General features: G+C 41.2%; 1 protein-coding gene and 1 non-coding gene across 2 annotated transcripts in view; one reads left to right on the top strand and one right to left on the bottom strand.

Annotated features, from left to right (window-relative positions):
* MARCHF4 (membrane associated ring-CH-type finger 4) overlaps nucleotides 1–22,050 on the top strand; it is a 106,053-nt gene that overhangs the window by 18,754 nt on the left and 65,249 nt on the right. The gene's annotated exons all lie outside the window — the stretch shown is intronic.
* LOC119545016 lies at nucleotides 9,895–10,028 on the bottom strand. The gene has a single exon (XR_005219007.1). It is a non-coding gene; the product is annotated as a small nucleolar RNA SNORA70 (small nucleolar RNA).

Raw genomic sequence — 22,050 nt, 5'->3', positions numbered from 1 at the left:
ACATTTCCCCTTCTCATCAAGTTGCCAACCTCATTCTCAGCAGACAACCTTGCCTCCTACTTTACTGAGAAAATTGGGGTCATCCGTTCACATTCCATCATTTCCCCCTTCTGCCGGCGATCAGCTCCCTCTTCACTTCTGTAAATGTCTGTCTTTACCGAGTCTCTCGCTGTCCCTCCTATCTGAAAAGAAAGGCACCCTGCCTCCGTCTCAAAATGACCCTACGCCACTGCTCTTTGTCCTGTCTCACCCCAGCATTTCCCATCTCCCCAGGGACTTCGCTTTCCATACCACCCGCCGTGCACCCACGCACGCACATCCCTTTCGGACACTGCCAGTCACTGCCTCTCCTCCTCATACAGGTGTGTGCAGGGCGTGCAACAAATCCTTCTACCTTGGTATCCCTTAAATGTATAGTCCCCTCTTTCATTTCCTCCTGTCCATTCTGTTTTGCAGTCTGGCTTCCCCCTCCACCACCTGCCTGAAAATGTTTCCTGGACAGTCCCTGATGATCTAATTGTCAAACTAAATGGCCTTTTAAAAGCCTGCCTTCCTTGATTCCTCTGCAGCATCACACACTCCTGACTCTCCCCTCCTTGCCAATATGCTTTCCTTTCCGGTTTCTAGCCCTGGGTTTTATATCTTTCTTAATGTCTGTGTGTGGTGAATACGAGAATTGGCCGCTCACAATGCATTCCACCCTGCTCAAGTGCTGTCCAAATTTGGATTCATTCCCCGTTGTTGGGTCAAGGAATCAGTTGCGTGGTTGAATTTCTGCCAGCATTTTCCTCCCCTACCCCTTATACTGTCACGAGATAGACTAGAATAGGATAGAACAGAATCAGGGTATGGTACATCTCATGTAGGAAGGGTACATAATTCTAAATGTATATTTTTACTGTGGATTAGTAAAAAGTTAGGAAACTTCCGTTCTAGTTTCCCTTCCTGTACTGCAGAGCTGCAAAGTAAAAATGACCTTTCCCAGATTCCTGCAACTAACTCAATTTTTCCAACATCACATTAAGAGCATCTTCCTAAAATTGAACCCTCCTCCCCAATTTTCTGTATTGCTGAGGGTTTCACCAGGGCAACTTCTCCCTCCCACCCCATCCATACAGAATCAGTCACTGGCTCCTACGAGAAGGACTCTAGTATTTAACATCACCCACCCCACCACCCACCACCACCACCAAATTTCTCCTTGTGTCAATTGCAGCTGTGGATATTTTTATCCATACCCAGAATACTGCAATAGCCTTCTAACTACCCTCCCTGACCTCCAGTTTCACGAAGTCCTCCAGACTTCAACTTCAACTCTCAACAGTCTCCATCTCCGAGAGGCCAGAGCAGAGAAGGTGGGCCTTCCCCAGGCATGTGGAAAATCAAACCTCAGCCCACCCCCTGAATCTCCTTTTGGGGTCTGTGACTCCCTGACGAGGACCCGAATTCATTCATTCCTCTACCTGGAATATACTCCAGAGGCTCTCTAACGTACCCACCCATTCCCACTTCTACTTCTCCATTTATACCCCTTCCCCACCACTCTGATAGCCATCCTGGGTCAGTCGCACCCCCCTCCACTCCCCTGCCAGTCCCTCTGCAGGTCTGCCTGCAATCCGGCACATCCATCAGCAGACCAGGTGCCAGTAAGCACATGAAAACATTTTTGCACCCAAAGGGGTCCTTTCTCCTCTTTGGAGACAGGCAGACCTGGGTTCCTAGCAGCCCTCTCCTATCCCAGACCCTTATGGGTTCATCACCCTATAAAAAACAGATTCTCAGTTTTCTATCAAAAGGAGGAAACAGCATAAACTTTATGGCTGGGTTGTGGGAATTAGCTACAATTATGAGCTGTAAAGTCCAGCGTACTTCCTAGTATCCTAAGGCCAGTTGGATCAAACTGGAAGTTCTGAGGGTAGGGGTGGGGGACAAAGATACATTTTCTTTGGCTCAGGCTGGATATATATCCAATCAAAGAGCTCTCTCACACACATACTCACTCCAGATCTAACTCTTGAAAAAAGGGAAGATCTGGAATCATTGGGCCCTTTCTTCCCATGTGACAATTATGGGTGGTTGTTGAGTAGCAGCGGCCCCCTAACTATGGGCAGTTTGCCACAGTCCCTACCTAACCCCCTTACCTGACCTTCTGCAAACATGGCTGACATTAACCATTGCTGTAATATCGTAATTCTGCGCTGGTTGGTGAGCAGCTCCTATCTGGGGATCCACCACTCTGGGCACTGCAGCCCCTCCCTTGGGACTCCCCTTCCCTGACTACATCAGCATTCAGCCAGTAAGGGGTTAAAGCCCAGGACAGTAGGGCGCCTCTGGAATTCAGTCTCAGGGCTACAGTTAGTTGATTTCTGTGCAGGTCCAGTTGTTAAATATTATGCATAGCATCCTAGCCCAGATGTGCTGGCATTTATGCCCCCCCCGTCTTTACTGCTCTCTCCCTGGCATAGAGAACAGGGCCTGGCACAAGTGGGTGTTATTTGTTGACTGGCCTCAAAACAGGTTGTTTTCTCTCCTTTATCTCCCCCTCTTTGAAACTTACAAAAAACCAGCCTAACCCTTTACCTTACCCTTTAACCCAGCTCTCTCTCTCCCCAGCCTCAGTCCACACCCAGCCACAGAGGGGAGGGGGGCTGGCATTGTCCGGAGTCCCAGGCCCCCTCAGTGGTAAGCAGGCCTCTTCCAGAAGCCAGTGACAGAGGGGAGGCATGGTGCCTTCTGCTTTGTGGGTAGCCAAAAAACGTAGTCATTCATGAGAGACTGTGGGTGTAATCAAAACCATTTTATTTCTCAGACAATAGAAACAAACAGAACAGCAATCTCAGTCAGGACATAGCGGGACCAGCAGGGAGCAGGCAGATTGGAGGAGCTGCGAAATGGTATAAATTAATGAAAATGATTTTGCTGGCACTTCTCGTTGCTTGCCTGCCCTCTTGCCATGGTTCTAGCAGCTGCTTGCCTGTGCCCCGGGCACTTTAGAGTCAAAAGCTTGAGGATTTGATAGCAGAAGGAAGTGGGGTTAATCCTTTGAGAAGCCAAAGAGGAGAATGGGGGAGGTGGGGGTGAGTAGGGGGTCTAAGGAGGTGCTGTGGAGTTGAGGTTCTCCTACACAACGTGGACAGAAACATGGAGACATTCAACTTGAGAAATCAGGAGGCTTCTTTGGGGGGTCTTACTTCGACCCTGGATGGCTGGGGGATCTTGGGCAAGTCACTTCACCTCTCTGAGCCTCAGTTGTCTTATCCTGAGCAGCATGGGCCAGTGGAGCTTCCAAGCCCCCGCAGCCCTGATATCTTGTAGTTCTCTACATCCTCTGTCATACCACCCCCCACCCCCAGCTCCATTTCCTCTCCCGAAATTATTGGGTTGATATATCTATCTTGCCTACAGCCAGGAGCTGCTCATCAATGGCAAGGATCAAATCCTTTCCCTTTTTGGACCTGAGGTCCTAGCCAGGAGCATCACAGGAGGAATGTGTTGGAATGGTGGACAGAGTGGGGAAAGCAGGGCGGTGACAGCAGGGGTGTCTTGCAGCCAGGCGGAGCTACTTACAAAGGAAGGGGGGCAGAGTTGGTCAAAATCACGGGCTTTGGTGGGCATTGGGTGGGGTTAATGATTATCATTTTGAGACACAGGTCTGGAAACCTCCCCCCCCGCCCCCAGCCCCCCAAAGAGAGCGTAGGGATGAAGGCTGCCAAAGTCAAGGCTGCGGAGGGCACCGCGGGGCCCCCTGGGTGAAACCTAACCTCCAAACTTCAAAACCATTTTGGATCTTTATATTATTGCTTTACCCTAGTTAAAATAAAACAAAACAAAAAACTAAGATGGGAAAGTTTCTCCCTAGTCCCACCCCCAGGTCCCTCATTTTGGCCTTGAGAATCAGGAGCGATTCCAAGTTCCCAGGTTGTAAAACAAACCCGGCAGCAGACAGGTCTCAACCGCGGCCCCACCCTCCCGATTTCCTGTTTCCTTTGTTCCGGGCGTGGGGTCGCGTGGGAAGGCTGCGGGGAGGTGCGGGAAAGAGAGGGCGGCGGCGCCTGGGGCTGGAAGTGCTGCTCCCCCATCCTGGCCGGCTCGGAGGGAAGGGGGCCGGCGCTGGGGAGCGCAGCCCAGCGGGGAGGCGAGGCAGCTGCTGCTTGATGGAAGGAGTTGTTTTGGAATCGCCCCAGCAGGAGGGCGAGAGAGATGGTAGAAATTAAGTGCATGACTCCCCCGGGGCTCCGTGGGACCCTATAACCTCGGCCGAGCCCTGGGTGATAATGGGGTGTCTCCCCCAGGTTCTCCATGGGATCCCTGGTGGTGCCGGCCTCATACCTTAGCAACCGGGGTAAAACCCACAGCACCATGTCAGTGCTGGCCCCAGAGCTGGCAAATGAATGAACGGATGAGCAGATGCCTGAATGACCAGGAGGGTGGATGACAGTTTGAAAAGGATTGCAAAACTGCCAGAATCCTCGGGTTAACGCCACTTCCGTTCGTGCTGAAGAAAAACACTTCTTGGCTGAGGCAGCTAGGAGAGATGAGCCTGTTTTAAAGGAGGAGGGGAAGGGGGCAGGGTGAAGAGGAAAGAATGAATGGATTTTGTGTTTTGACATATTTACTAAGAAATGTGGAAACTGCTTAGCACCTGCTAATTAGAGTCAGAGCAACCTGAATTCCCTGCAGTGTGCAAATGCCAAGGGAGCTCAACTCTGAAGGATGGGTGGATTTTCCGAAGGGATTGTTGGCTTTTCCCAATTGAGGAAGGATGACTGGGGAGAGGGACGGTGGAGATGAGGGTGGCAGGGGGAAGGCTGGGTCATTTAACACTGCACTTTAGATTTCTTAGCATCTTTTCTTCTATCAGAGGCAAAAGCAAGCTTTCTTTTTTCACAGGTGCTCAGTGTGATGGGGCTGATGTTGACTGGGGTGGGGTCTTGGCAGTCAGACTCCTCTCAAGTTATAGCTGAGGAACTGGACAGCTGCAAGGTCAACGGACTTGCCCGAGGACAGTTGCGCTCTTCTCTGTGCCCTTACCTAACACCCACCTCTCCTGAGTATCTCCCTCACCCCACCCCACCCCGCTCCCTCCTGTCCAATCTGGGGTCACCAGAACACAGGCCCTGGACTCAACCTGCCTGGGCCAATTCTTCCTCCCCCCACTTACTTGCTGTGTGGCTTTGGGCAAGTTGCTTTATTTCCTGGGTGGTCATCTATTTTCTTGTCAATGGGAGATCCTAATGGCACCCACTTCATAGGGTTGTTGGGAGGATTGAATGAGATGATTCATTTAGCGACCTTGCCACTTAGTAAGTGCTCAGTAAATGTGGGCTATTATCTTTGAAGACTTTGGAGTCCAAGAGCCACGAGTATAAATCCTAGCTCAGCCAACTTTTAGCAGTGTGACTATAGGTGTCAGGGTCTGTTCAGGAAAATGGAGCCCACATTAAGTAGTTCAAGGAGGGATTTTAATACAGGGAATTAGTTACAAAGGTGTTGGAGGAGATATAAGGCCAAACAGGAGACGGTGAGCCCGAGCAGGGATAGGCAATGTAGAAAGCTGCTACCTCCTCTAGGAGGTGAGTTACTAGAGCCCCTTTCTAGTGGCTTCTGGTGGGAACTGGGAACACAGAAGAAGGATGGTCCAGAGTGGGGGAAGGGGGAGGGGGGTGGGGGGAGGGTTGGGGGAGGGAACCAAGGAGGAGACAGACCGTGCTGACCTACACACCCTAAACTGGGAGGGAAGGAAGAAGTACCTTTTATCCTAAGTCCCACCCTCCAGCCTCCCAGTTGGCTGAACCAGTTGGCCATGGAGCCTGGGAAATGGAGTTTGCAGGGGTCAGTGTCCTGCAATACAGAGCAAAACAGGGCAAGGCGAGGAGTGACCAGCGCAGTGACCTGGGGCAAACTCCTCGACCCTCTTGAGCTTTAGTGTTCTACATTGTGTTAGAAAAAGTGGGGCAGGGGGGGAGGGAAGGAAGAGGATGCCTGATAATCAACCTAGTGAGATTGCTGTGAGGGTGATATGAGAGAAGGTACAAGAACTCCCTAGCACTGAGCCTGGTCATAACAAACATTTGATAACTGCAGACTCGTCTGCTCTTCCTTTCAGGGTCCAACTCAATGTTACTTTTCTGTGAAGTCACCACTGACCTCTGTGGTCTTACAACCCCTTGCCTCGCTCATACTTTAAGTAGAGCATATATCATATTGCAGTGCAATATTCTGAATATCTGTCTCTTCTTCTAGAGTATCAGCACTCAGGAATGTCTTCCACCTCTTGATATGGTTTGTGCCCAGCAAAGTACCTGCCATCAATAAATAGTTACTGGATGCAAGCAACATACAACATGTAACTGTTCAAAAGTCCAGCAATGCTGGAGCTCATGGGGCATGGTTTCCAAAAAGTGAAGAGTCATTGACAGTATTTTAAAGTAGGGAAAGGAAAGACAAGGGGAGAAGGACAAAGTTCCAGGAAGAGAAGTTCAAAGGTTTGGAAGGAGGTCTAGGGGCTCATTCAAGGTCTCACATACGATGAGGTTTGATAAGTTTCCTGGGTTCCACAATAATGGGTGATATTTTCCCCTTCATAAAATGCAATACACATGCAGTGTGGAAAATTTAGAAAATTGAGGTAAACTAAAAGGAAGAAAAAAAAATTATCCATAATGCCACCCCCCCCCCAAATGACCACAGTTAGTATTTTGGAGTTTACCCCCTCAGTCCTACACCTAAGACTTTTTTATTAAATTTTTTGTTTGTTTTAAACTAAAGTAGTAACCGTCTGTTTTGCAACCTATTTTATTTTTAAACTTAGTAATAATGCTTTGACAACTTTCTAAGACATTAAATATTCTTTTACAGCACAATTTTTAAAGCTTCCTAACTGTCCACTGTACACATTCACTTGATTTATTTAACCAGTCTCCTCTTATTGAAATTTCTAGCTTGCGTTTAATATTTTACCATACCAGACAATTCTATTATGAAATCATGAAGCCTAATCTTTTTGCACATTGTCAGTATTTCTTCAGAATAATTGCCTTGAAGTGGAATTGCTGGTCAAAGAACATGTACATTTTCATAGCTTTTAAGAAAGATTGCAAAATTGCTTTTAAAAAAATCTATTTGCATTCTCCACTAGCTATAGAACAAATGTTTCTGGGTGAAGTTACCAACACTGAATTCATCTAAAGCCATTCCGCAAAAAATCTATTTATCAAATGACCAATTCACAAAATGACCAGTTAGATTAAAAATAAATAGACAAGCAAGCCAAGCCAATTCGTTAAATGACCCATTAACAAAATAAACTATTTAACAATTGTACCAATTAACATTGTTGTAAAGCTATTTCTACTGCACGGGTAAGTTTTCCTGTGACTTTTGAAAATTGCCATCAAATTTGAGTGGGCTGTTTTTCATTTTGTTCTCATAGCAGTAGTTGAGGATTGCTCAGTTTGTTGAAATGATGGGGCTTTGTGGGAGTATCTTTAATATTCAGAAAAGTATTTTCCTCATTAGAAACCAGAATTTTGGCTTTTTAAATGAGACTTATTCGGTTTTTACTGACCACGTTCGAATTCCTTTTTAATGTTGTTTTCTGTTGTCACACTTTCAGCGTTTTTATGAGTTGTCAGCTAATTTCTCAATAGTACCTTGGTTTATTTCTAGTGATTAATAGACAATTTAATATGCATTACAGGTGCTACTGTCACTTCTTAGTTCCTCTCTTAGCTTACTAGTCATTCAGCATTTTTAAGGATTAGTAACCAATTTACTCTTTATCCTTCCTCAATAATTTTATACTGTTGCTTAATGTCTATCATATCTGAAGCACTTAGCATACTAGTCATTATATAATCTCTTCTGGGTTCTCACATTCCTTTGATGCTGCTTTTAACAGCTTACTTTTTATGTCACCACTTCCTCAAACTGCTACCAAGTCATCATACCCCAATTACTCCTTGTTAGAAACCAAAATGTCAGGATTTCATATCAGATGGGACTGTTTCTGATTCCTCTTTAGTATGCTGGTAACTATCTTAAATTTTTTCAGTTAAATGCATTTTTAGCATTCATTTGCTAATACTCCAAATTGCATACCAGCCTTAATGCATTTATAGCGATTAAATTTTAAAATTTTGGCATTTCCCCCGTGATGCAGTTGTTTCAGGCACTTTTTAGTGCTTTTGCCTGTCATTTTCTGTTTTTCCAATCTTTAGACATTTGGGGCATTCTCTCATCAGCTTTCAAATAGCATTATCAGCCTTAATTTTTAATTTCTGGAATTAAATAGATGTGATGGTTTCCGCCTTTTTTTTTGCTTGGCCCGTCTTCTGGTATTTATAAGATTTGGGGCCAATTATGTTTGGCTCTTTCCTTGGTTATCTCATATTTATGATAAATGTATATCAGATTTGGTGATTCTGTTCTGCCATTGGTATCTTCTGTCTTAGGTTTTGACCATTTTTGCCCTGAATTGTGAACTATATAAATTTTCTGAAAATTGCTACCAAGTTGATAATACTGTTTATTTATTTATTTCTTTAAAATTATACAAATCATACATTGTTACTGGAAATTGCACATAGCCATTTGAACAGTGGGAAGCAGTTCTGAAGTTTCCATCCCCATGCTAATCGTCACAACATTCCAGAATCTGTTTTTGAGTGTGAGTGTGCATGTGTGTGTATGGTAAATCAGTAAATTTGGTATATTTGCATACTTATTAGACAGACTGGCTATTTGGAAAATCAGTGATTTAGTGAATTCTTTCTGACAAACCAGCCTGCTTTCTTAGAAAGGTGCCTATTTCCTTGCATCCTTGCCAACACCACACTGAATTAATTTCTGTAGCTTTATCATTAGTTTTGAAATCTGGTACTGCACATCCTCCAACTTTGTTTTTTTTCCCTCAGATTGTATTGGTTAACTTTGGCCCTTTGCCTTTCCATATAAATTTTCAAATTTTAGAATCAACATGTCAATTTCCATTAAAAAGCTGGGATTTTGACAGGGATTGCTTTGAATCCAACGATGCATTTGGGGAGAATGAACCTTTTTACATTTAATTAAATTTGTCAGTAAAGTTTTATAGTTTTCCATATAAAGATCTTGCATATCTTTCATAACATTTTTTTCTTAAGTATTTGAAATTTCTGATGCCATTGTCTATGATATTTTTAAAATGCTACTTTGTTTGCCACTGAAATATAAATTGATTGTTTACATTAACATTAAAATCCAGCAATTTTGTTGAATTCAATTTTTAATTATAATAATTTATAGATTATTTTGTGTTTTTTCCCCATGTATGCAATCCTATTGATTACAAATAATGAGTTTTCTTCCTTTCTTTTCAATTCTTGCAACACTTTATTTCTTTCTTGTTTTATTGAAGTGTGAATAGAAATGGTGATAGTGAGCCTCTTTGTCTCATTGCTGATTTCAGGGGAAATCGGTCACAATTTCTCCATTAAATGTTACGTTTGCTGTAGAATATTTGTCGATATTCTTTTTTTCTTTTTAATCAGCCAGGAAGTAGTTTATCAGTGGGCACAAGTTGGGTGAGGGCAGTGCTGGCAAAGTCTTCCCAAGTGCAGAGCCCACCGCTTGTCCAAGGGGCCACGATTGGGGATGTTTTTGACCCCACAACCATTAGGATGAGGCGCTTCTCAGCCACCATGACTCTGAATTCATCAGCATTAAACTTGATAAAGCTCCACTTTTTGGAGATAGGGATTTTTCTGCAGCCAGGAAACTTGAACTTGGCCCTGCCTAGTACCTCAATCACAGGCTCTTTGTTTTGAAGCTTGGTAGATGCACATCACCTGGCATACCTGTCTGGAGCCTAAATTAGGGATGGCAGGAGGTCAGACGTGAATATCAACAGGAAAGGGCTGTCTCCAGGGCCCGTTAGGGCAATCCATACAAGCAATAGTCTGCGTACACTATCGAGGAGACCACTGTCTGTAGCCGTGGCCCGCTGGGCCCCATGGGGAAAGGAGGAGGGTCGGCTTACTTGGCTGCAGAATATGTAGGTGTTCTTTAAAAGATTTAGAAATCCTTTCCCAGTCCTAGATTGCTAAGAACTTTTATCATTAATGGCTGTTAAATTTTGTTAATTGATTTTTCTGTATCTATTGAAATAGTCATATAATTTTTCTGCTTTATTGTGTTCATGTAGTGAACTCCATTGATTTGTTTCCATTTGTTAAACAAACCTTGCATTTCTTGAATAAATCCGCTTGGTCATGATGTATTGTGCTTTTAATGTGTCACTGGATTCAGTTCACTAGTATTTTGTTAGGATTTTTGTGTCTATGTTTATGGAAGGGATTGGCCTGAAATTTTCTTTTTTTTAAATAATGTCCATGTCAGATTTGGGGATCAAAGTTATGCTGGCTTCATACCGTGTAGTCTCCTCCTCCCTTTTTTGAAGTTTATGTAGGAGTGGTATTATTTCTTTCTTAAATATTTGGAATAATTCATCAGTGAAGCCATTTGGGCCTAGAGTTTGGTTTATGAGAAGATTTTAAATTACAGATTCAATTTCTTTTGTAGCTATATTTAGATTTCCTTTCTGTTCTTATGTTGATTTTGCAAATTGTGTTTTTCTAGATATTTGTCCCTTTATCTAAATTTTCAAGTTTTCTGACATAAAGATTTATATCCTATTATAAACTATTAATATCTGAAAGATCTGTGGTGATCTTAATTCTTGATATTGGCAATTTGTACTTTCGCTCTTTCTGTCTTGCTGAGTCTTGCTAGAGATCTATCCATTTTATTAGTCTTTTAAAGACTTGGTTTGTTGATTTTTTTCTAATGTGCACTTGTTTTCTATTTCATTAAATTCTGATCTTATTTTTATCATCTCCTTCCTTCTAGTTACTTTAGGTTTAATTTGCCATTCTTTTTCTAAATTCTTCAGGTGAATACTTAGGTTATTGATTTGTAGCCTTTCTTTTTTCTAATATAAACATATAAATCTATAAGTAAAGCTTTAGTTGTATCACCCAAGTTTTGATATGTCATATTTTTATTATCAAGGTTGCAAATTTCCATTGTGATTTCTTCTCTGACCTGTGGATTATTTAGAAGTTTATTGCTTAACCTCCAAACTTCTGGTGATATTCTACTTACTTTTTTATCATTGATTTCTAGTTTAATTTCACATAGTAAGAGAATATTCTCAATGATTTTAGTTCTTAAAATTTTGCTAGAACTGCTTTTGGCACAGTGTATGTTCCGTTTTGGGAAATGTTTCATGTGCACTTGAAAAGAATGTGCATTTTGTCAACGTCATAAGCAGTATTTTATGTAAGCTTGTAGGTTAAGTTGGCTTGTCAATCATATTTTTCAGCTCTTCGATATCGTTTTTGATTACTCTTTGTCTACTTTTTCTATCAGTTATTGAGGGGGATGGGTTAAACTTTCCCTCTGTGATTGTGACTTTTTCTGTTTTTCCTTTTGTATCTGTCAATTTTTGCTTTATAAATTTTGAGTCATATATGTTATAAATAAATTAAGAATTGTTATGCCTTCCCAATAGATTGACCATTTTATCATTATAAAATGTCCCTCTTTTTAAATATTTCATGCTAGAAAGTCTACTTTGTCTGGTAACAGTATAGCTACACAATTTTCTTTTGGTTAATGTTTACAATGTGTATCTTTTTTTATCCTTAACTTTCATCCTTTTGCACCCTTATATTTAAGGAACATATCATTGGATCTTTAATTTTTTATCCAGTCTGACAATCTTTATATTTCTATTAAAGTATTTACTCCATTTACTTTTAATATAATTATTGATATAGTTGGGCCTTTATCTACCATCTTTCTATTTGTTTTCTGTTTGTTTCAGCTGTTATGTGTTATTTTTTTTCCCTTTCCTTTCTTTCCTTCTTTAGTATTACTCCAGTATTTTTGCTCTTTATTAGCTTTTTAGTTACACATTTTTATCTTCTTCTGGTGGTCACCCTTGCTTACTACAGTCTAATATAACTAGTACTTCTCCCATTCCTGAAAGTGCTAATACCTTAGAAGATTTTAACCACTTCTAGCCATTTTTATTATTTTTTCATGGATTTTAGTTCAACAAATATTTTAAATCCCACAAGATATCATTGTTATTGCTTTGCACAATCAATTTTCAACTACATTTATCCACATATTTACTCTTTCTGTTGCTCCTCATTCCTTCTTGCATTTTCTATAAACAGCTGATAAAGTGCAGGTGGTGGCTCCAACCGCTGAGATGTGAACAAATGCTCTAATGGCCCCTGGAAGATGAAAATTGGATGTAGTGGGAGCAACAGTGAAATAGATCCACAAGACCTGGTTCAGCCAGCTGTGTACTGAGAACAGCTCACTTGGTATTTCTGAGCCTCGTTATTTCATATTTTCAAACTGGAATTGTATAGCTCTTTGCCTTCCCTGACTTTCAGGTATATTCAAATGAGATAGTAGGCATGAAAACATTGTGTAAACTCTAAAACAGAGATTATAAACTGTGAGCCATGAACTGCATTTGACAGTGCACATTTTTTTTTCTTCTTGGTCTACAGAGTCCTTTATTTTTTTAAGTGAGCCAACTTTTAAACATCATATTTCACATAAAAATACAGATTTCTGTGTCCCCCTCCCCCTCCTTAGAATCCAAGGATCTGGCAACTGTAGACTCACCTGCATCACCCATGGGACCAATGGGCTGGAGCTGAGTGGTGCTCATATCCTGTCGGAGCACAGCCTCAGTTTGCATCCCACCCCACCATTCTCAACATGTGTGCATGTGCCCATACTTTGATAAGTTCACTCATCTCTACCTGCCTCCTCTTGCTCTGTGAACATTGCTTTAGCATGATATCAATATTGGTTATTTCTCATTTAAAAGTCAAGGACAGAGCTTTCTAGTGCTAAGTGTTGCTAAGCTCTGAAAAAGGTGGCTGAGGGAGGTTATAGAAATGCTTTCCTTGGGGATCTAAAAATACAAAAGATTTATTTGCAACCTCTCCAGGAGGCAGGGAAAGGGCAAAATGACTGTCCCAAGTTCCTTCCAGTTTTAAATTGGACTAGGGGTGAGAAGGAGATATTTTAGAATCTGTCTGTGGAGGGGAGAGAGGAGATATAAATTTTTCATAGATTATATATTATGATTCTATATTCAGAAAACAAAAAAAGTTTCAGAAGGTAGACTACAGAAAGAGCATGAGCTTTTTGCTTGTCAAAAAGAGGCATGGATTCATTAAAACTTATGGAAATTTGCACTTAAAACCTGTAAATTCCACTGTATATAAATTATATCTCCATTAAAAAAAACTACAAAGCAAAACAAAAATGTAAAAAGGGAGCCATAGGATGAATAATATTGCTAACCTGTTTTGGCCACTTGCTAGATGCCAGGCACTGTATTAAGCGCCTTACATGGATTAATTGATTGTTTATCCTCACAGTACCTTATAAGTTAGAGGCTATTATTATCCCCATTTTACAGGTGCAGAAACTGAAGTTCAGGGTGATTAAATAACATTCAGAGTTCTGCAGCGGGTAGCTGGAAGAGCCAAGCGTGGAACCCTAGATTGAAGGACCCCAGTGCCCAGATTCTCACCCACTATACCCTACATTCTAATGACTTGGGTGATTTCAAAGGAGAAAATTAAATATTATAAGCTTGCGAAGGGAAAGATGATTTAAATGTAACTTAGTTGAAGTACTGACCATCCATTGTCAAACATACTTTGCCTGTTCAATGCTAGGTACCCTCATTCAGAAACCGCAAGCCAATCAGAGTCACCGTTGGTTCTTATGGGCAAGGGGGTGCCAAACTCTATACAGGAGGAAAAGGGTACTTCAGAGATATGGGCACTTCCTTCCTAAGGGAAGAAACAACTTCCTTGGCCATAACAGTAAATAGTTTTATTCCCTGACAGGACATCTCATGACGGGATGTTTCTTTCTCCACAGAAGATGCTCGGACCAACTCAGACTGGCCATCTGTGCATTTTGAGATCAGTGGTCCTCAATTTGAGAATCTGATGAATGCTAAGAACACTCTCCATAGAAAAATGTGTACGTATACACACGTGCAAAGTAATGCTACAATTTTAGGAGGTTCAGAGACCCAGTGGCACTCATTCACGGACCTCGGGTTAAACATTTTTGCTCTAAAACAGGATTTAGGCACATTCTAGGTAGTCTAAGTCAGACTGTCTGATTTTCCCAGGCACCTGATCACCAAGGGGCCAACAATCTGCTTTTGGTTTTCTTTTTTCCTCATGGCTTAGATGTCCACTCTTTGCTTTCTTATTGTCTCCTGGTAAGTTGGCCCTGGTGAATACATTCCAGTAGATGATGGCTTTGCTGGTTCTCTTTCCTGCTGCTCCCCTTGGACTTCTCTGACAATCTTTGGCAACTTTTATTTGCTCAGCAGGACACACACATCTAAGTATGCATTACGTAGTGTACTTTAGATCCATTTAGTCTAGGTTTCACAGCCATCCCACTCACTGTGACTTCCATACAGAGATCCAGTCTGTATGGATGTGCAGGCTGTTCACTGGACAAGTGTGCTTGGTTTGGGTTGGAGGAGCTAGTTCCTGGGGTTAGAAATCCAGTCCATTTTTGGATCTCAAGTTCAGTGCTCTGACACAAGACTGTGTCTTCCTAGAGAAATGGGCATCTTTTTCTAACTCACCCAAATTCATGTATGGGATAGTGGCAGTTCTGCTCGATCAGCAGGGTCACTGAGGATCCCAGAAGACTGACATATCGGGATAAAATACCAATGTCCCTATTCTGGTTTTGTATCAACTGTCACCTCATCTCCTCTTTCTCCTCCATGAGCAAAATTTTCAGTGTTCCCAGGATGACCTTTGCTTGGAAGAATGAGACCTGAAGGATTCATTTCCTATATTGACCCATCTCCATTCCACAGGATTCAGGCTTCTACTGTGGCGAGCTGAGAGGGAGAGAGGATGGGAAGGGCTGGATAGTTCTTATCTTGGTTCAAGCATCTTTTCCTCAAGGAAAGCCCAGTCAGGTTTATTAAGATGTAACTTACGAGATTGGGGAGGCGGGGCAAGATGGCGGACTGGTGAGCTGTATGTTTTAGTTACTCCTCCAGGAAAGTAGGTAGAAAGCCAGGAACTGCGTGGACTGGACACCACAGAGCAATCTGACTTTGAGCATACTTCATACAATACTCATGCAAACATGGAACTGCTGAGATCAGCGAAATCTGTAAGTTCTTGTGGCCACCGGACCCACACCCCTCCCTGCCAGGCTCAGTTCCGTGGGAGGAGGAGCTGTCAGCACCGGGAAGGAGAAGGGAGAACTGCAGTGGCAGCCCTTATCGAAAACTCATTCTACTGATCCAAACTCCAACCATAGATAGACTGAGACCAGACACCAGAGAATCTGAGAGCAGCCAGCCCAGCAGAGAGGAAACAGGCATAGAAAAAAACAGCACGAAAAACTCCAAAATAAAAGCGGAGGATTTTTGGAGTTCTGGTGAACATAGAAGGGGGAAGGGCAGAGCCCAGGCCCGAGCTCAGGCCCTGAGGCGCATATGCAAATCCCGAAGAAAAGCTGATCTCTCTGCCCTGTGGACCTTTCCTTAATGGCCCTAATTGCTTTGTCTCTTAGCATTTCAATAACCCATTAGATCTGTGAGAACGGCCCTTTTTCTTTCTTTTTTTTTTTTTAATCCTTTTTTCTTTTTCTAAAACAATTACTCTAAGAAGCCCAATACAGAAAGCTTCGAAGACTTGCAATTTGGGCAGGTCAAGACAAGAGCAGAACTAAGAGAGCTCTGAGAAAAAAGGCAATAATCCAGTGGCTGAGAAAATTCACTAAACACCACAACTTCCCAAGAAAAGGGGGGTGTCCACTCACAGCCATCATCCTGGTGGACAGGAAACACTCCTGCCCATCGCCAGCCCCATAGCCCACAGCTGCCCCAGACAACCCAGTGTGACGGAAGTACTTCAAATAACAGGCACACACCACAAAACTGGGAATGGACATTAGCCTTCCCTGCAACCTCAGCTGATTGTCCCAGAGTTGGGAAGGTGGAGCAGTGTGAATTAACAAAGCCCCATTCAGTCATTATTTCAGCAGACTGGGAGCCTCCCTACACAGCCCAGCAGCCCAGAACTGCCCTAGGGGGACAGCACTCACCTGTGACATAGCACAGTCATCCCTCAACAGAGGACCAGGAGGTGCACGGCCTGGAAGAGGGACCCACTTGCAAGTCTCAGGAGCCATACACCAATACCAAGGACTTGTGGGTCAGTGGCAGAGACAAACTGTGGCAGGGCTGAACTGAAGGATTAGACTATTGCAGCAGCTTTAAAACTCCAGGATCACCAGGGAGATTTGATTGTTAGAGCCACGTCCCCCTTCCCTGACCGCCCAGAAACATGCCCCATATACAGGGCGGGCAACACCAACTACACACACAAGCTTGGTACACCAATTGGGCCCCACAAGACTCACTCCCCCACTCACCACAAAGGCAAAGCAGGGGAGAACTGGCTTGTGGAGAACAGGTGGCTCGTGGACGCCACCTGCTGGTTAGTTAGAGAAAGGGTACTCCACGAAGCTGTAGGTCTGAAAAATTAGAGATAAGGACTTCAATTGGTCTACAAATCCTAAAAGAACCCTATCAAGTTCAGCAAATGCCACGAGGCCAAAAACAACAGAAAATTATAAAGCATATGAAAAAACCAGACAATATGGATAACCCAAGCCCAAGCACCCAAATCAAAAGATCAGAAGAGACACAGCACCTAGAGCAGCTACTCAAAGAACTAAAGATGAACAATGAGACCATAGTACAGGATACAAAGGATATCAAGAAGACCCTAGAAGAGCATAAAGAAGACATTGCAAGACTAAATAAAAAAACAGATGATCTTATGGAAATTAAAGAAACTGTTGACCAAATTAAAAAGATTCTGGACACTCATAGTACAAGACTAGAGGAAGTTGAACAACGAATCAGTGACCTGGAAGATGACAGAATGGAAAATGAAAGCATAAAAGAAAGAATGGGGAAAAAAATTGAAAAAATCGAAACAGACCTCAGAGACAGGATAGATAATATAAAACGTCCGAATATAAGACTCATTGGTGTTCCAGAAGGGGAAGAAAAGGGTAAAGGTCTAGGAAGAGTATTCAAAGAAATTTTTGGGGAAAACTTCCAAAATCTTCTAAACAACATAAATACACAAACCATAAATGCTCAGCGAACTCCAAATAGAATAAATCCAAATAAACCCACTCCGAGACATATTCTGATCACACTGTCAAACACAGAAGAGAAGGATCAAGTTCTGAAAGCAGTAAGAGAAAAGCAATTCACCACATACAAAGGAAACAGCATAATACTAAGTAGTGACTACTCAGCAGCCACCATGGAGGCGAGAAGGCAGTGGCACAATATATTTAAAATTCTGAGTGAGAAAAATTCCCAACCAAGAATACTTTATCCAGCAAAGCTCTCCTTCAAATTTGAGGGGGAGCTTAAATTTTTCACAGACAAACAAATGCTGAGAGAATTTGCTAACAAGAGACCTGCCCTACTGGAGATACTAAAGAGAGCCCTACAGACAGAGAAACAAAGAAAGGACAGAGAGACTTGGAGAAAGGTTCAGTGCTAAAGAGATTCAGTATGGGTACAATAAAGGATATTAATAGAGGGAGGGGAAAAATATATATGACAAACATAAACCAAAGGATAAGATGGCTCATTCAAGAAATGCCTTCATGGTTATAACGTTGAATGTAAATGGATTAAACTCCCCAATTAAAAGATATAGATTCACAGAATGGATCAAAAAAAATGAACCATCAATATGTTGCATACAAGAGACTCATCTTAGACACAGGGACACAAAGAAATTGAAAGTGAAAGGATGGAAAAAAATATTTCATGCAAGCTACAGCCAAAAGAAAGCAGGTGTAGCAATATTAATCTCAGATAAAGTAGACTTTAAATGCAGGGATGTTTTGAGAGACAAAGAAGGCCACTACATACTAATAAAAGGGGCAATTCAACAAGAAGAAATAACAATCGTAAATGTCTATGCACCCAATCAAGGTGCCACAAAATACATGAGAGAAACACTGGCAAAACTAAAGGAAGCAATTGATGTTTCCACAATAATTGTGGGAGACTTCAACACATCACTCTCTCCTATAGATAGATCAACCAGACAGAAGACCAATAAGGAAATTGAAAACCTAAACAATCTGATAAATGAATTAGATTTAACAGACATATACAGAACATTACATTCCAAATCATCAGGATACACATACTTTTCTAGTGCTCACGGAACTTTCTCAAGAATAGATCATATGCTGGGACATAAAACAAGGATCAACAAATTTAAAAAGATTGAAATTATTCAAAGCACATTCTGTGACCACAATGGAATACAATTAGAAGTCAATAACCATCAGAGACTTAGAAAATTCAAAAATACCTGGAAGTTAAACAACACACTCCTAAACAATCAGTGGGTTAAAGAAGAAATAGCAAGAGAAACTGCTAAATATATAGAGAAGAATGAAAATGAGAACACAACATACCAAAACCTATGGGATGCAGCAAAAGCAGTGCTGAGGGGGAAATTTATAGCACTAAACGCATATATTAAAAAGGATGAAAGAGCCAAAATCAAAGAACTAATGGATCAACTGAAGAAGCTAGAAAATGAACAGCAAACCAATCCTAAACCAAGTAGAAGAAAAGAAATAACAAGGATTAAAGCAGAAATAAATGACATAGAGAGCAAAAAAAGAATAGAGAGGACAAACATCACCAAAAGTTGGTTCTTTGAGAAGATCAACCAGATTGACAAGCCCCTAGCTAGACTGACAAAACCAAAAAGAGAGAAGACCCATATAAACAAAATAATGAATGAAAAAGGTGACATAACTGCAGATCCTGAAGAAATTAAAAAAAATTATAAAGGGATACTATGAACAACTGTATGCCAACAAACTGGATAATGTAGAGGAAATGGACAATTTCCTGGAAACATATGAACAACCTAGACTGACCAGAGAAGAAATAGAAGACCTCAACCAACCCATCACAAGGAAAGAGATCCAATCAGTCATCAAAAATCTTCCCACAAATAAATGCCCAGGGCCAGATGGCTTCACAGGGAAATTCTACCAAACTTTCCAGAAAGAACTGACACCAGTCTTACTCAAACTCTTTCAAAACATTGAAGAAAATGGAACACTACCTAACTCATTTTAGGAAGCTAACATCAATCTAATACCAAAACCAGGCAAAGATGCTACAAAAAAGGATAACTACTGGCCAATCTCCCTAATGAATATAGATGCAAAAATCCTCAACAAAATACTTCCAAATTGAATCCAAAGACACATTAAAAAAATCATACACCATGACCAAGTGGGGTTCATTCCAGGCATGCAAGGATGGTTCAACATAAGAAAATCAATCAATGTATTACAACACATTAAAAATTCAAAAGGGAAAAATCAAATGATCATCTCAATAGATGCTGAAAAAGCATTTGACAAAATCCAACATCCATTTTTGATAAAAACACTTCAAAAGGTAGAAATTGAAGGAAATTTCCTCAATATGATAAAGAGCATATATGAAAAACCCACAGCCAGCATAGTACTCAATGGTGAGAGACTGAAAGCCTTCCCTCTAAGATCAGGAACAAGACAAGGATGCCCGCTGTCACCACTGTTATTCAACATTGTGCTGGAAGTGCTAGCCAGGGCAATCCGGCAAGACAAAGAAATAAAAGGCATCCAAATTGGAAAAGAAGAAGTAAAACTGTCATTGTTTGCAGATGATATGATCTTATATCTAGAAAACCCTGAGAAATCGACGATACAGCTACTAGAGCTAATAAACAAATTTAGCAAAGTAGCAGGATACAAGATTAATGCACGTAAATAAGTAATGTTTCTATATGCTAGAAATGAACAAACTGAAGAGACACTCAAGAAAAAGATACCATTTTCAATAGCAACTAAAAAAATCAAGTACCTAGGAATAAACTTAACCAAAGATGTAAAAGACCTATACAAAGAAAACTACATAGCTCTACTAAAAGAAATAGAAGCGGACCTTAAAAGATGGAAAAATATTCCATGTTCATGGATAGGAAGGCTAAATGTCATTAAGATGTCAGTTCTACCCAAACTCATCTACAGATTCAATGCAATCCCAATCAAAATTCCAACAACCTACTTTGCAGACTTGGAAAAGCTAGTTATCAAATTTATTTGGAAAGGGAAGATGCCTCGAATTGCTAAAGACACTCTAAAAAAGAAAAATGAAGTGGGAGGACTTACACGCCCTGACTTTGAAGCTTATTATAAAGCCACAGTTGTCAAAACAGCATGGTACTGGCACAAAGATAGACATATAGATCAATGGAATCAAATTGAGAATTCAGAGATAGAGCCTCAGATCTATGGCCGACTGATCTTTGATAAGGCCCCCAAAGTCACTGAACTGAGTCATAATGGTCTTTTCAACAAATGGGGCTGAGAGAGTTGGATATCCATATCCAAAAGAATGAAAGAGGACCCCTACCTCACACCCTACACAAAAATTAACTCAAAATGGACAAAAGATCTCAATATAAAAGAAAGTACCATAAAACTCCTAGAAGATAATGTAGGAAAACATCTTCAAGACCTTGTATTAGGCGGCCACTTCCTAGACTTCACACTCAAAGCACAAGCAACAAAAGAAAAAATAGATAAATGGGAACTCCTCAAGCTTAGAAGTTTCTGCACCTCAAAGGAATTTCTCAAAAAGGTAAAGAAGCAGCCAACTCAATGGGAAAAAATTTTTGGAAACCATATATCTGACAAAAGACTGATATCTTGCATATATAAAGAAATCCTACAACTCAATGACAATTGTACAGACAGCCCAATTATAAAATGGGCAAAAGATATGAAAAGACAGTTCTCTGAAGAGGAAATACAAATGGCCAAGAAACACATGAAAAAATGTTCAGCTTCACTAGCTATTAGAGAGATGCAAATTAAGACCACAATGAGATACCATCTAACACCGGTTAGAATGGCTGCCATTAAACAAACAGGAAACTACAAATGCTGGAGGGGATGTGGAGAAATTGGAACTCTTATTCATTGTTGGTGGGACTGTATAATGGTTCAGCCACTCTGGAAGTCAGTCTGGCAGTTCCTTAGAAAACTAGATATAGAGTTACCATTCGATCCAGTGATTGCACTTCTCGATATATACCCGGAAGATCGGAAAGCTGTGACATGAACAGATATCTGCACACCAATGTTCATAGCAGCATTATTCACACTTGCCAAGAGATGGAAACAACTCAAATGTCCTTCAACAGATGAGTGGATAAATAAAATGTGGTATATACACACGATGGACTACTACACGGCAGTAAGAAGGAACGATCTCGTGAAACATGTGACAACATGGATGAACCTTGAAGACATAATGCTGAGCGAAATAAGCCAGGCACAAAAAGAGAAATATTATATGCTACCACTAATGTGAACTTTGAAAAATGTAAAACAAATGGTTTATAATGTAGAATGTAGGGGAACTAGAGAGCAATTAAGGAAGGGGGAACAATAATGAAAGAAGAACAGATAAGCTATTTAACGTTCTGGGGATGCCCAGGAATGACTATGGTCTGTTAATTTCTGATGGATATAGTAGGAACAAGTTCACAGAAATGTTGCTATATTAGGTAACTTTCTTGGGGTAAGGTAGGAACAGGTTGGAAGTAAAGCAATTATCTTAGGTTAGTTGTCTTTTTCTTACTCCCTTGTTATGGTCTCTTTGAAATGTTCTTTTATTGTATTTTTTTTTTTTTAATTTTTTTTTTTCCATACAGTTGATTTAAAAAAGAAAAGAAAGTTAAAAAAAAAAAAGGAAAAAAATATGTAGTGCCCCCTTGAGGAGCCTGTGGAGAATGCAGGGGTATTGGCCTACCCTACCTCGATGGTTGCTAACATGACCACAGACATAGGGGACTG

This window comes from Choloepus didactylus, chromosome 9 (assembly GCF_015220235.1).
Source record: "Choloepus didactylus isolate mChoDid1 chromosome 9, mChoDid1.pri, whole genome shotgun sequence".
In the NCBI taxonomy this organism is placed as follows: domain Eukaryota; kingdom Metazoa; phylum Chordata; class Mammalia; order Pilosa; family Megalonychidae; genus Choloepus; species Choloepus didactylus.
This window is presented reverse-complemented; position numbering and strand designations above follow the sequence as displayed.